Source organism: Oncorhynchus nerka, linkage group LG23, assembly GCF_034236695.1.
Source record: "Oncorhynchus nerka isolate Pitt River linkage group LG23, Oner_Uvic_2.0, whole genome shotgun sequence".
Taxonomy (NCBI): domain Eukaryota; kingdom Metazoa; phylum Chordata; class Actinopteri; order Salmoniformes; family Salmonidae; genus Oncorhynchus; species Oncorhynchus nerka.
The window spans coordinates 38,633,685-38,648,711 of record NC_088418.1 but is presented as its reverse complement, the minus strand read 5'-3'; the positions used below and the strand labels follow the sequence as shown (position 1 = coordinate 38,648,711).

Genomic DNA, 15,027 nt, shown 5'->3' with positions numbered 1-15,027 from the left:
TTGGTATGGGGCATCGGAAAATGCCCATGAGTTAGAATGATTGGGTTATCATTTAGAATTATAGGTACATTTAATGCTGGCCCCTACTGAATACTGTAAGAATGGTGAGATCGCTGAGTGTGTAAAAAGACAAGGTATTTTCTACCATCAGTTCAGTTTTACTGTATAATTAAGCAGTGACCACCAAGTGTTTCCCTCGTGATTCCTGCTGTGATGCTCATCCAGTGGATGTATCAACCTCCTGCTTTTTCTGGTATTGGAGCGGCTATTGTTTACTGGACTCCTGTCCTGAGCCTGCTACTCAGACCCAGAAGCTAAGATATGCATATTATTAGTAGATTTGGATAGAACACACTCAGAAGTTTCTAAAACTGTTTGAATAATGTCTGTGAGTATAACAGAACTTATTTGGCAGGCGAAACCCCTGAGGTCACTCTTTTCAATGGGTTTTCATTGGGAATCCAGATTTCTAATCGACTATCCTGCAGTTCCTATCACTTCCACTGCAGGATTTGAGTCCCTGGCGGCGTAGTGTGTTACTGATGGTAGGCTTTGTTACTTTGGTCCCAGCTCTCTGCAGGTCATTCACTAGGTCCCCCCGTGTGGTTCTGGAATTTTTGCTCACCGTTTTTGTGATCATTTTGACCCCACGCGGTGAGATCTTGCGTGGAGCCCCAGATCGAGGGAGATTATCAGTGGTCTTGTATGTCTTCCATTTCCTAATAATTGCTCCCACATTTGATTTCTTCAAACCAAGCTGCTTACCTATTGCAGATTCAGTCTTCCCAGCCTGGTGCAGGTCTACAATTTTGTTTCTGGTGTACTTTGACAGCTCTTTGGTCTTGACCATAGTGGAGTTTGGAGTAAGACTGTTTGAGGTTGTGGACAGGTGTCTTTTATACTGATAACAAGTTCAAACAGGTGCCATTAATACAGGTAACGAGTGGAGGACAGAGGAGCCTCTTAAAGAAGAAGTTACAGGTCTGTGAGAGCCAGAAATCTTGCTTGTTTGTAGGTGACCAAATACTTATTTTCGACCATAATTTGCAAATAAATTAATAAAAAATCCTACAATGTGATTTTCTGGATTTTCTTTCCTCATTTTGTCCGTCATAGTTGAAGTGTACATATGATGAAAATGACAGGCCTCACTGTACAGGGTGTGGCATGCTGTGATCATTGAGAAAACAGGGACATGTATCCTGCATCGAATCCTGAATTGTCTGTATACGTAATACTTGATGTATGCTTAAAATAAAAATTCAAAAATGAAAATGAGTATGCCCCATACCGATGCCCCATACCAAGAGTATGGCGAAGCCAGGTAGGAGACCTGCGCCAAATTCCTGTGCTTACCGGAGAGCGAGAGGGACCGGGCAGGCACCATGTTATGCTGTGGAGTGCACGGTGTCTCCAGTGCGGGTGCATAGCCCGGTGCGGTACATACCAGCTCCTTGTATCGGCCCGGCGAGAGTGGGCATCGAGCCAGGTAAGGTTGGGCAGGCTCGGTACTCAAGAGCTCCAGTGCACCTGCACGGTCCGGTCTATCCATTGCCACCTACACGCACCAGCCCTCCGGTGGCAGCCCCCCGGACCAGGCTTTCTGTGCGTGTCCTGTCACGTGCCTTAGTTATCTTTGTTTTCTTTATTATTTTGGTTAGGTCAGGGTGCGACATGGGGGATTTATGTGTTTTGTCTGGTCTAGGGGTTTTGTATGTTTATGGGGCTGTGTCCTTTCTAGGTAGTTTGTATGTCTATGGTTACCTAGATTGGTTCTCAATTAGAGGCAGCTGTCTGTCGTTGTCTCTGATTGGGAACCATATTTAGGCAGCCATGTTCTTTGGGTATTTTGTGGGTGATTGTCTTCTGTCTTTGTGTTTATGCACAAGATAGGACTGTTTCGGTTTTCACATTTGTTGTTTTGTATTTTGTAGTGTTCTCGTCTATATTAAAGATGTATTAAAGATGTTGAACTTTAACCACGCTGCATTTTGATCCTCCTCTCCTTCAGCGGAAGAAAACCGTTACAAAATGGTCCTTTTGTTCGATTAATTCCTTTGATATATATCCAAAATATCAATTTATTTGGCTCGTTTGATCCAGAAAAACACTGATTCCAACTTGCGCAACGTGACTACAGAATATCTCAACAGTTACCTGTAAGCATTGTCCAAACATTTCAAAAGACTTTTGTAATACAACTTTAGGTACTCAAGACTCGAGCCTCATTCAGAACAGTGTTACTTCTGGGGTGGCCATACTCTTTGAAATGTTCAAACACATCCCCCCCAGTTCAAAGAGGTCCCTAGACATCAATCATCATGACAACTTCAAAGGAATAGATGCGATATATGCATAAATTAGCACACCCTCTAACGCGTGAGAACAGGATGCCAATATATGGGCATAAACACGTGATAAGTTCCCGCCAGGATGTCCTGACAGGATGCCCAAATATGGGCACTCCCTAGAGCACGTGATCACTTACCGCCAGGATGTCCTGACAGGATGCCCAAATATGGGCATGCACACGTCATCCGGACATAGGGTCATGAATCAAACATTTGACGTGTGCCGTCTACTTTATTCTCTCTTCTGTGGATTGCCTTGTCGTTGAGACATCTCTGAAGCGTCCACCTCCACCACAAAGGATATCGTGGGATCTGTGTATTTGAGCAATGGGGCAGAGGTGAAATGTCACTTGACTAGATGGAAGGCCTTGTCAGTAGCTGGGCTCCACATCAACCTACAGGGACCACCCATGAGGATGGAAGAACAGCAACAGAGCTGAAGTTCTAAATGAAACGGCAGTAGAAGTTGGCAAACCCCAAAAAACATTGTAACCCCTTTATGGTGGTTCGGACTGGCCATGACCTGACCGCATCTACCTCCTTGACGCCCATCCTCACTCCCTGCAGACTGATTTGGTAGCCTAGGAAGGAGACAGCCTTCTGATGGAACTGGCACTTCTCAGCCTTGACGAATGGGTGGTTAGCCAGGAGAAATTCCAGGACTGCTCGAACGTGAGCGATGGGATCCTCCAGGGTAGCCGAGTAGACCAGGATGTCACATGTGCAACCAGAAGGAAAAAACTCTAGCCCATCTTCACTCCACACACAGAGATGTACACAAAGCTCTCCCCTGCACTCCATTTGGCAAATCTGACCATAATTCTATCCTCCTGATTCCTTCTTACAAGTAAAAACTAAAGCAGGAAGTACCAGTGACTCTCTCAATACAGAAGTGGTCAGATGATGCGGATGCTATATTACAGGAATGTTTTGCGAGCACATACTGGAATATTTTCCAGGACTCATCAAATGGCTTTGAGGAGTATACCGCCTCAGTCATCGGCTTCATCAATAAGTGCATCGATGACGTCGTCCCCACAGTGAACGTACGTATAGCAGCATACCACTATGCAACCCAATGCTGACTTGCTTCTGAAGCTAAGCAGGGTTGATCCTGGTCGGGTCGGTCCCTGGATGGGAGACCATATGCTGCTGGAGGTGGTGTTGGAGGGCCATTAGCAAATTTGGTCCCAAAAAATATCCCAATGCCCTGTGTATGTTGTCGTCTTTCATATGGGACTTTAAAGGGGTGTCCTGACTCTCTGTGGTCACTAAAAGATCCCATGGCACTTATCGTAAGAGTAGGGGTGTTAACCTCGGTGTCCTGGCTAAATTCCCAATCTGGCCCTCATACAGTGGCTTGCGAAAGTATTCACCCCCCTTGGCATTTTTCATATTTTGTTGCCTTACAAACCTGGAATTAAAATGGATTTTCGGGGGGTTTGTATCATTTGATTTATATAACATGCCTACCACTTTGAAGATACAAAATATGTTTTGTGAAACAAATAAGAAAAAAATAAGAAAAACAAATGAACTTGAGCGTTCATAACTATTCACCCCCCAAAGTCAATACTTTGTAGCGCCACCTTTTGCAGCAATTTTTGCCCACTCTTCAAGGCAAAACTGCTCCAGCTCCTTCAAGTTGGATGGGTTCCGCTGGTGTACAGCAATCTTTAAGTCATACCACCTATTCTCAAATGGGTGGAGGTCTGGGCTTTGACTAGGCCATTCCAAGCCATTTAAATGTTTCCCCTTAAACCACTCGAGTGTTGCTTTAGCAGTATGCTTAGGGTCATTGTCCTGCTGGAAGGTGAACCTCCGTCCCAGTCTCAAATCTCTGGATGACTGAAACAGGTTTCCCTCAAGAATGTCCCTGTATTTAGTGCCATCCATCATTCCTTCAATTCTAACCAGTTTCCCAGTCCCTGCCGATGAAAAACATCTCCACAGCATAATGCTGCCACCATCATGCTTCGCTGTGGAGATAGGGTTCTCGGGGTAATGAGAGGTATTGGGTTTGCGCCAGACATAGCGTTTTCCTTGATGGCACAAAAGCTCAATTTTAGTCTCATCTGACCAGAGTACCTTCTTCCATATGTTTGGAGAGTCTCCCACATGGAGTGTACGGCTTAAAGTGGTCCTATGGACAGATACTCCAATCTCCAAAGCATTGTAGCTCTTTCAGGGTTATCTTTGGTCTCTTTGTTGACTCTCTGATTAATGCCCTCCTTGCCTGGACCATGAGTTTTTGCGGGTGGCCCTCTTTTGGCATGTTTGTTGTGGTGCCATATTCTATCCATTTTTTAATAATGGATTTAAATGGTGCTCCGTCGGATGACCTAAGTTTAGGATATTTTTTTATAACCCAACCCTGATCTGTACATCTCCACAAATTTGTCCCTGACCTGTTTGGAGAGCTCCTTGGTCTTCATGATGCCTCTTGCTTGGTGGTGCCCCTTGCTTAGTGGTGTTGCAGATACTGGGGCCTTAAAGAACAGGTGTATATATACTGAGATCATGTGACACTTAGATTGCACACAGGTGGACTTTATTTAACTAATTATGTGACTTCTGAAGGTAATCGGTGCACCAGATCTTTATTTCGGGGCTACATAGCAAAGGGAGTGAATACATACTGTATGCACGCACCACTTTTTTATATTTTTTAATTTTTTAAACAAGGAATTTTTTACCTTTCACTTCACCAATTTGGAATATTTTGTGTATGTCCATTACATGAACTCAACATAAAAATCCATTTAAATTACAGGTTGTAATGCAACAAAATAGGAAAAACGTCAAGGGGGATGAATACTTTTGCAAGGCACTGTATCATCAAGGTCACCTAATCTTCTCCAGCTTATAATTGGCTCAATCATCTCCCCTCCTCTCCCCTGTAAATTTTCCCCAGGTCGTTGCTGTAAATGAGAATGTGTTCTCAGTCAACTTACCTGGTAAAATAAGGTTAAAATAAACAACATATCCCAACCAAAAGCCATTTATTACAGGCAACATCTGCATTGAGCTAAAGGTTAAAGCTGCTGCTTTCAAGGAGCGGGACTCCTTGAAAGTCCGGTCGCTTATATGAAATCCCGCTATGCCCTCAGACAAACCATCAAGCTGCCCAGTGACGCGAGCCTACCAGTCGAGCTAAATGCCTTTATGCTCGCTTCGAGGCAAGCAACTCTGAAGCATGCAAGAGAGCACCAGCTGTTTTGGACAACTGTGTGATATGCTCTCAGTAGTATTGTGAATTTTCCTGTACGTATGTGGCAATTATTTATTTCAGAAGGAGTCAGTAAAACTAGTACTCTATATGTGCTCTAGGTCATTGGACACGATTAGATATGCACCTGTCGGTTATTCTTGTAACTGTTATGGCCAACTATGTACTGTTGCTATTGTTACACCTCTTGGGTCTTTTAGCATGATGACATGTATTGGTTATTCCTGTAGAGTGCCAAGGTTTGTTGCTATGGTCCTACATGCATGAAACTATGTCTGTGACTCTACACGTTGCATGTCCTAATATGAATGCAATATGATAACGGTGGCTAAATGCCAGAGGTGATGAGTCACTAAGAGGAGTTACTATGAGTATGACTTAAGGAGGACAAAAGTATAAGAAGTCTGTGCCGAGACTGGAAAGCAGTGGTATTCATGATCCAGCTCGGCTTTTATTATGAAGCAATAAAAAGTCTATTTGAACTCACATGCTCCGGTATTTGTGAAATATGATTGACCAAATATTTGCACGACAGTAGCCGATGTAGACAAGACCTTTAAGCAGGTCAACATTCACAAGGAAGCGACGCCAGATGGATTACCAGGACGTGTACTGAAAGCATGCACGGACCAACTGGCAAGTGTCTTCACTGACATTTTCAACCTCTCCCTGACCGAGTCTGTAATACGTACATATTTCAATCAGACCACCATAGTCCCTGTGCCCAAGGAAGCGAAAGTAACATGTTTAAATGATTACTGCCCCGTAGCACTCACATCGGCAGCCATGAAGTGCTTTGAAAGGCTGGTCATGGCTTACATCAACAGCATCATCCCGGATACCCAAGATCCACTCCAATTCGCATTCCACCCCAACAGGTCCCCAGATGACGCAATCTCAATCGCACTCCACACTGCCCTTTCCCACCTGGACAAAAGGAACACCTATGTGAGAATGCTGTTCATTGACTATAGCTCAGCGTTCAACACCATAGTGCCCACAAAGATCATCACTAAGCTAAGTACCCTGGAACTAAACACCTCCATCTGCAACTGGATCCTAGACCTCCTGACGGGCCACCCCCAGGTGGTAAGGGTAGGCAACAACACGTCTGCCACGGGGCCAGTACAACAACCTTTCCCTCAATGTGAGCAAGACAAAGGAGCTGATCGTGGACTACAGGAAAAGGCGGGCCGAACAGGCCCAACATTAACATCGACGGGGCTGTGGAGCGAACTAGTGTAGCCCACAGCCATATGGCATAGCCAGATCAGAGCCAAACTGTAATGGGGTGCGTGCTGGTGGCAGGGAAGTCAGGCGCAGGAGAATGAACTTGGTATAAACGGAGCTATTTATGTATTCATAACCTCCGAAAACCAAAATGTACAAAATAAAATAAGAGGGTGCAAAATGCACACCAGAACATAACAAGCACACATACAACAAACAATCACTGACAAAGACATGAGGGGAAACAGAGGGTTAAATACACAACATGGAATTGATGGGATTGAAACCAGGTGTGATGGAAGACAAGACAAAACCAATGGAAAATGAAAAATGGATCAGTGATGGCTAGAAGGTCGGTGACGTCGACCGACGAACTTCGGCGGAAGTCTTGAAATAGAATACAATTTCTTCATATCATGTTTCTTTAGACATACCTAAAATAACTAATGGGTTTATTGTGATGGTGTAGGCTATATTACATAGATTTATTAGACTTTTAAAAATGTAGATGTTCCAAAGGTCTGCATCAATGTCTTGCAGGATATGCGTGGATGTTAATGAACGGTCAATTACGATGAGCCCGGCAGTCATTTGCTGACAATTTCATAACCACCAAAGCCCTACTCCTACCTGCCCATGATGCCAGACGGATCTGTGATGCTTGTTGACAACGAGAGAGAGACATTGGTAGTACCCAACTTGCCAACAATCATCAGGTCGCTAATGGCCTGGTACTCAAGGCTCTATTGTCTCTCTAACCAGTAGTGGTGCGTGGCTAAAGGGGAAGCCAATCCCCCCCAAAATTTAAAATAGAGTATGTGTTGCGAAAATTGCGTTGTTTGCTCTATAACCTGTTAGTTTATATGCCTTGACACCCTGATATACAGGCCTAAGACCAAGACAATAAGAAGACACCATACATTCAACCATACATTTGTTTCATCCACAAAACATCTTTCATGTAACAAACAGTTACATGACCTACAGGATGGTCAAGGAAGGTTATGTTTCTGACATTTTCGGACTACTAAAAAACTATTGATTTAGAACCACGGAGTTACTGCAAGTTACAAAAGAAAACAGGAGCTGCCTCCACTGTTCCAGCACCGTTTCAACATATGTTAAATATGATGGCCATGGTACTGGTGTGTGTGTGGTATGTGCGTGCAAGTAGAAAACCATGTTGACTCACTCTACTGGTAGAGAAATGCCAATGCCATCCTCCTCTTTCATGTTGCCTAAATGGTCTATGACTTTACAGTATACGCTTTTAGTTTTTGGATAAAATACTTGCTCGCTAGCCTAACTTACTTTCATGGGCAATGATACGCCAGGCCAGCTAGTTAACATTCGCCAACTACATCTAGCTACATGTTGAACTTCCATCCTCTCAGGGCAGGGGTACAATGTATGAATTTACGGTTGGATCAGAATCTCTGTTATAATCATTGGCCGGTACTGTCCAAACCGATGGCTAATTTAGGAAGGGACAATCTTTTGCTAACTAGCTAGACACCAGAGGACAACAACACAATGAGATGCAACAATTCAAGTTTTTTTCTCTGTTTATAATGACGTTTGGCTTGTGATGTGATTGGTCTGAGGCCAAATCCAAACTTGTTTGGTGCACCAGAACATTCATAGCGGAGCTCACACAGTTTAGCTCCACTCTGATTGGCTATTACTTTATACATTTTTTGTCAAGGGAGGCCTAAAGCCTGGCTTCCTTTGGCATCCATGAATACACGCCAGTGCCTCTAACCCCGTAAATGCAAATGTCATCGAAAATCACATCAAACACTTATCATCAAAACAGTATTTGCTTTTAAAACTCACCTCACTGTGATTGATTAATATGAAGAAAGAAGTTCAACAACAGGTTGAAACTGAGTGGAAAACATGGTAGTTGTGGATCTTGTTTCAAAGCCTATAGAAGTGCATTCTAAGGTGATGATTAAATACAAAAAACGTATGCATATTGGAGCTTATGGCCTATATGAGTCAAAGCACGAAAAAAAACGGAATTAAAATAATGATTGTGCCTTCATACAATACATAGGCTACCGCATATTACACATGGCAGAAAAACGTTTATTTTTATTTTTTATGATATAAGATATGGTACATAATTGGTCTAGCCTATACTCCAAAATTAATCAAAAAGACAAAGTTGAAACCACTGATTATGACAATGAGGTGAAACTCCTGGACAACTTGGATCTGTCCTGTTGTTACATGTTGTTTGTTAACATGACAGCAATTTGGGGGGGATTGAGAGCCATTTAGATTAGGCTATTTGATCGGAGAAACCTGCATGATGTTAAATCCGTCTCATTACAATGCCATACATTTTATCTCCAGCATGTAGGCTAGCCTGTATGCTGCATATCCTATATCTGTTACATGATTTATGTTAGATATTTTTTGGGACAGAACGTTTTTGGAGAACACCCTGGAGAGGCGCCCTGGGAAAGAATAGGCTAAATATTTTGTGCCCCTGCCTTTGACAAAGTGGAAACTGCTTATCAAAGTGTGGCATCAGCGCTGACCTGAAAAGCCGATATGCCCCTGGTTGAGAGAAATTGTCATGTTATTTTTGGGCAGAATTCTGTGAGGTTTTCAAGGTTGTTGTTGGAGGTGCGTTTTGGCCAGTTTAGCTCAGAAAATGGAGAAGATAGTTGCTCAACCAAACTCCTTATTTGGTGATCAACGAACGTATTTTGACATTATAACGCTTGCAGAGCTGGTGAATGGGAGTTTGCATCGGAGTTTTGTGGCCGTTAAAGTTAGATAACGTTCGCTGGTTTCCCAGTACATGCACATGTGTTAGCTACTTCTATGGTAGCTCCGAAACAACTAGCTCAGGATATATGTCTTTACATTTGTGTTTTTGGCATGTACTGACTTTATTAGCAACAGTAATTAGATACTAGTTAGCTAACTATTTTGCCGCTTGAAATGAACATCGCAGGGTGTATAGTCCCATTTGTATGAGTTAACAGTACGCAACATATTTTAGGGCATACCGGAACCTGAGTTTCCAAGTGGTTCCATAGTGTAGCGGTTATCACGTCTGCTTTACACGCAGAAGGTCCTGGGTTCGAGCCCCAGTGGAACCATGTTTTTAATTTACGCACATACGTTATGTGATACACTACAGTATTACTAATGCATGTGTCTATTTAGGTGGTGGCAGCCTACACTATTTTAATACAGAGTTTGCTGTTGATATCCACATAGGTTGCTGCTGCCAATGACTGGAACGAACTACAAAAATCTCTGAAACTGGAAACACTTATCTCCCCCTAAGCACCAGCTGTCAGAGCAGCTCACAGATCACTGCACCTGTACACAGCCCATCTATAATTTAGCCCAAACAACTACCTCTCCTCCTACTGTATTTATTTATTTATTTTTGCTCCTTTGCACCCCATTTTTTCTATCTCTACTTTGCACATTATTCCACTGCAAATCTACCATTCCAGTGTTTTACTTGCTATATTGTATTTACTTCACCACCATGGCCTTTTTTTTTGCCTTTACCTCCCTTATCTCACCTCATTTGCTCACATTGTATTTAGACGTATTTTTCTACTGTATTATTGACTGTATGTTTGTTTTACTCCATGTGTAAACTCTGTGTTGTTGTATGTGTCGAACTGCTTTGCTTTATCTTGGCCAGATCACAATTGTAAATGAGAACTTGGTCTCAACTTGCCTACCTGGTTAAATAAAGGTGAAATAAATAAAAAATATAAAAAATAAAAAGGTTATTGTGAGCCACTGTCAACAAGTAGTTGACTGAGTTTAAGCCCAAAAGCCTGCAGATGGAAATATTGAGTCGTTTCATTCTACCATCCAAAGGGTTTCTATGCAGCCGGCTATACACTCGGATCGCTTGTGGACGGTTCATACATAAAACAATTTCCATTCAGGCTGCAAATGCATCCGTTTCCTCCTTAACTCCGTTTTAATTGCGAGAAGGCTAGAGAAAAAAAGGTAAAATATGCATACCATAAAACTTCAATTAAATGCACCTCTGATCAGTGTTGGATTTGTTATTATAATGTTTGCACTGGTCATACTGGTCACAATATACAGTGTGGTAGTCTTTTCAACAATGTATTGAGCAAAAGCTGTGTGCATTAGGAAATAAACACTTGGTTCAAACAGAAACCTATCTCTAATAAGAGCCGGTTGTGTTCAGTGATTGAAGCAAATACATGCCTGGGCTATTAATTGTAGTTTTACAGTACTTTCTTTAAGAAACACAATTTTCCACAAAATAAAATTTGATTTGTCATGTGCCGAATACAAAGGGTGTAGGTAGACCTTACAGTGAAATGCTTCCTTACAAGCCCTTAATTAACCAACAATGCAGTTCAATAAATAGAGCTAAGAAAATATTTATTAAATAAACTAAAGTAAAAAATGAAATAAAAAGTAACACAGTAAAATAATAATTCAAATCCCCGAGCTGACAAGGTACAAATCTGTCGTTCTGCCCCTGAACAGGCAGTTAACCCACTGTTCCTAGGCCGTCATTGAAAATAAGAATTTGACTTGCCTAGTAAAATAAAGGTAAAATAAAAATACCCTCTGTCGCACCTTGTGTGCCGAGCAGTTACTTTTGGAGGATCTGGGGACCCATGCGAAATCTTTTCAGTCTCCTGATGAAAAGGTGCTGTCGTGCCCTCTTCATGACTGATTTGGTGTGTTTGGACCATGATAGTGTGTTGGTGATGTGGACACCAAGGAACTTGAAACTCTCGATCCGCCCTGTCAATGAGAATGGGGGCATGTTCGGCCCACCTTTCCCTGTAGTCCATGATCATCTCTTTTGTCTTGCTCACATTGAGGGATATGTTGTTTTCCTGGCACCACACAGCCAGGTCTCTGACCTCACTATAGGCTGTCTCATCTGTTCTCTCTGCTATCGCATGGCAAGCGGTACCGGTGCTCCAAGTCTAGGTCCAAAAGGCTTCTCAACAGTTTCTACCCCCAAGCCATAAGACTCCTGACGCCTTGCTAGTGTGGCTAAATGCTTTTCCCGGATGTTGCGTACCACTGCTTTGCTTTATCTATGCCAGGTCGCAGTTTGTTGATGTGAAAAAAAATAATTAAACATAATCTTAGGAAAACATGGAGATGCCGGGGATTGAACCCGGGGCCTCATACATGCGAAGCATGCGCTCTACCACTGAGCTACATCCCCACGTGATACTGCTGGTGTAAGTATTTAAGCTATTTAAACCTAGTTACTGCAATATTTCGGATTTTATGTAATCGAAAGCGTCCCATTATCAGACCCTAGTAACTTGTTAATCAGGTTGGTTGGTATGTGATTTATGCATTTAATCTTTAATTCTACATTCATTGCAATATCTGATGTCGACAACGTTTACATTATGATGTTTACGTTAGCTTCTTGATGGCTAACGTTAAATTAGCTCTGCTTGCTACTGTGCGTTGTAGCTAGATCAGCGATGTTTACTGATATTTGTGTCAGACAGTGCAATTGCTATTTAGTTAAATACAATAACACAATACAATAACAACACGTTATGGATGGTAGCTTATAATCAAACGAGCTAGCCAAACTGCCTTGTTTTATAAAGTTCCGTCGACGCCTTACAAGAATTGTTCATTATTTATAATATCATCTTAACAAGTATAAGCTGCGATGGCCGAGTGGTTAAGGCGTTGGACTTGAAATCCAATGGGTTCTTCCCGCGCAGGTTCGAACCCTGCTCGCAGCGGAAAATGGTTCTTTTGAATCAGTGATGATGAGGATTATAACGAATAACCCCATTCACCATGCGAAAAGAACCAGATTTTGTTAGGACATCAGTTTGCGCGATCAAACCTTATGCATGTGCTTAAATAGGCGATAGATTGATTGAAAGGTACACGAAACACACTAGCTGAGGAACGCTCAACTCCATTCTCAATCAAACAAAAAATGTGATAGACCGGCTCGATTCGGTTTTATGTGGCAACATTTGAAAGAGTTTTTTTTTTTTTACATTGGACAAAAGTAGAGACTCAGCGCTAGAAAATTGTATACCATACACTACGGAACATTGGGAAAGTAATTCTGCATTGAAAGTTGATTAACTTCTAACCCCACTTTTGAGAAAAATTATATATTTTTTTTAATGCTATGTGTTTAAAGTAAGCAGGTGCAGGCGCTAAATTAATGCGTGCACGCGTTAAATTAACATCTTCACGTGCTAAATTAACGCCTCAAATAAGCACTTGCAAATGTGCTTGCAGGCGGTCCAACATGTGCTAAATAAACTGCTGCAAGTGGTCCTACACACGCTAACTTAACGCATTCTTTAATATGCTAATTTTACCAGCCAATTTCCCTAGCGCCTCCTTTCATTAAATCGGTGTACAGTCAGTTTGATGCAACAACACAACAATTGAAAATGGTGAGAACTTCCTTAGCCGCTGCAAACAGACCCTAAATGACTGCACTCGGCTTCTGCTCTCCGATAATCCTGGACTTGATGCCCTTCAGTCCACGTTAATCAAGGTTGATTCTTTTTAAATACTATTTTTTATTTTATTTATATATATTTATATATATATATATATTTTTTTTTTAAGGGGTGGATCAGCTTAATATTGCGGAAAGAATGTCGCTTCCAATGTAATTGTCTGCATCATTTCCAATCCCCCATATTTTTGGGGTAAATATATATATATATATATATCCATACACGGATGCATACATATACACATATATACATACACATACCTATATGGACATACATACTTTTTAAAATAATATACCTTTATTATTATTCCCAGCAAACCCTACCGCCGATCCCCCAATTGGAGTAAACTAATAAACACTTCTGCTTTTACCTTCAATTTATACATCTTATACACATTTTACAGACACAGTCTACTTTACAATAGTTCTCTCTTGTTTGTTCTTAGTCCGTCCTCTATTTCTGATGTGCATCCAGTTTGATTTCTATTTGTAACTATGCTATTTCACAAAAGTTCCGAACCTATATACATTTTACAGATCCTGTATGCTTTACATTGTTACATAGTCCCACCCTTCAGCTCCATTCAACCTCTCCCATCTATCTCTCAACATCAGCCATTTCGGATTTCTATTTGCCATATATTTTTCAACTGTGCAGTGATGCTTCACAAAATAATTTAACCTTCCTATTCTCATAGCTTCTACAGATTGTACATTAAAAATAAAAATAAATGCTAAAATAATAATTATATTATTGATTGATTGACTATGGCTTTTCAAATCACCCAGTATTGCTATCTGTAGCGTTAGTTCTAGGCAAATGTTGCAATTCTTCAGCCATTCCTGGCCCTGTGACCAAAAACGAGCTACATATGGACAAACCAAAATAAATGATCTAATGACTCTGCCTCCTCACAGCAGAATCTGCAGAGCTGGGAAGATTGTATCCCCCATATATATAACATTCTATTAGTTTGCAAGAATTTTGTATAGTAATTTATATTGAAAAATTTGAAGTTTTGAATCCGGCAATATTTGTCAAAACATGACACATCCCTAAAATCTGTCTTCTCATACAAATGTCTGTAGCTTCCGAACGGTTTGACCTACGACATAGTTTGACCATTCTATGGAAAGGGGAGACTCTCACGAACACAATGCTGTTCTCAGTTTTGCTCTACGACCCCCACAAGTGTCACGGGACTCGTCTGAAGGTAACCTATGTCCCGGTAAAATGACAGATTTTTTTAACCAAGGAAGAAATTAATAAATGGTGTGCGATGCTGAAGCCACTAGTGCAGAGCACAATGGATTAGCAGTCCATTGCCTTAATCACTCATCCACCTGGTCCTGCGCTCCAGTGGTGGCAGTTGCCCCTCCAACCAGTTGCCCAAGATCCGCCTGTCTCAGATTGTTAAAGGCTCTTCAAAAGGGCTCGTCCGGGATTTGAACCCGGGACCTCTCGCACCCAAAGCGAGAATCATACCCCTAGACCAACGAGCCATTTATTTCAACACATTGTTTTGCAGTCGCCAGCAATGACGGTGAGGACATGGATTGACGGGTCGATGTTGCCAGGCCACAGTGAATCCATGTGCCATGGAATGGGTATATCGAAAATCTCTTCCCAACTATTTAGCAATTTATATGGCACAGCTGTCAGTTTTTTGGTCCTTAAATTAAATTGGTATATGTTTTTATTTATCACACTT

The 15,027-nt window shown here is 41.7% G+C and overlaps 4 non-coding genes across 4 annotated transcripts; 2 read left to right on the top strand and 2 right to left on the bottom strand.

The window, feature by feature from the left end:
* Window positions 1-9,856: 9,856 nt before the first annotated feature.
* trnav-uac (transfer RNA valine (anticodon UAC)) lies at window positions 9,857-9,929 on the top strand. Its single transcript has one exon. It is a non-coding gene; the product is annotated as a tRNA-Val (tRNA).
* A 2,024-nt stretch (window positions 9,930-11,953) lies between these two features.
* On the bottom strand, window positions 11,954-12,025 carry trnaa-cgc (transfer RNA alanine (anticodon CGC)). Its single transcript has one exon. It is a non-coding gene; the product is annotated as a tRNA-Ala (tRNA).
* A 462-nt stretch (window positions 12,026-12,487) lies between these two features.
* On the top strand, window positions 12,488-12,569 carry trnas-uga (transfer RNA serine (anticodon UGA)). Its single transcript has one exon. It is a non-coding gene; the product is annotated as a tRNA-Ser (tRNA).
* Window positions 12,570-14,746: 2,177 nt separating this feature from the next.
* Window positions 14,747-14,818, bottom strand: trnap-ugg (transfer RNA proline (anticodon UGG)). Its single transcript has one exon. It is a non-coding gene; the product is annotated as a tRNA-Pro (tRNA).
* Window positions 14,819-15,027: the final 209 nt, after the last annotated feature.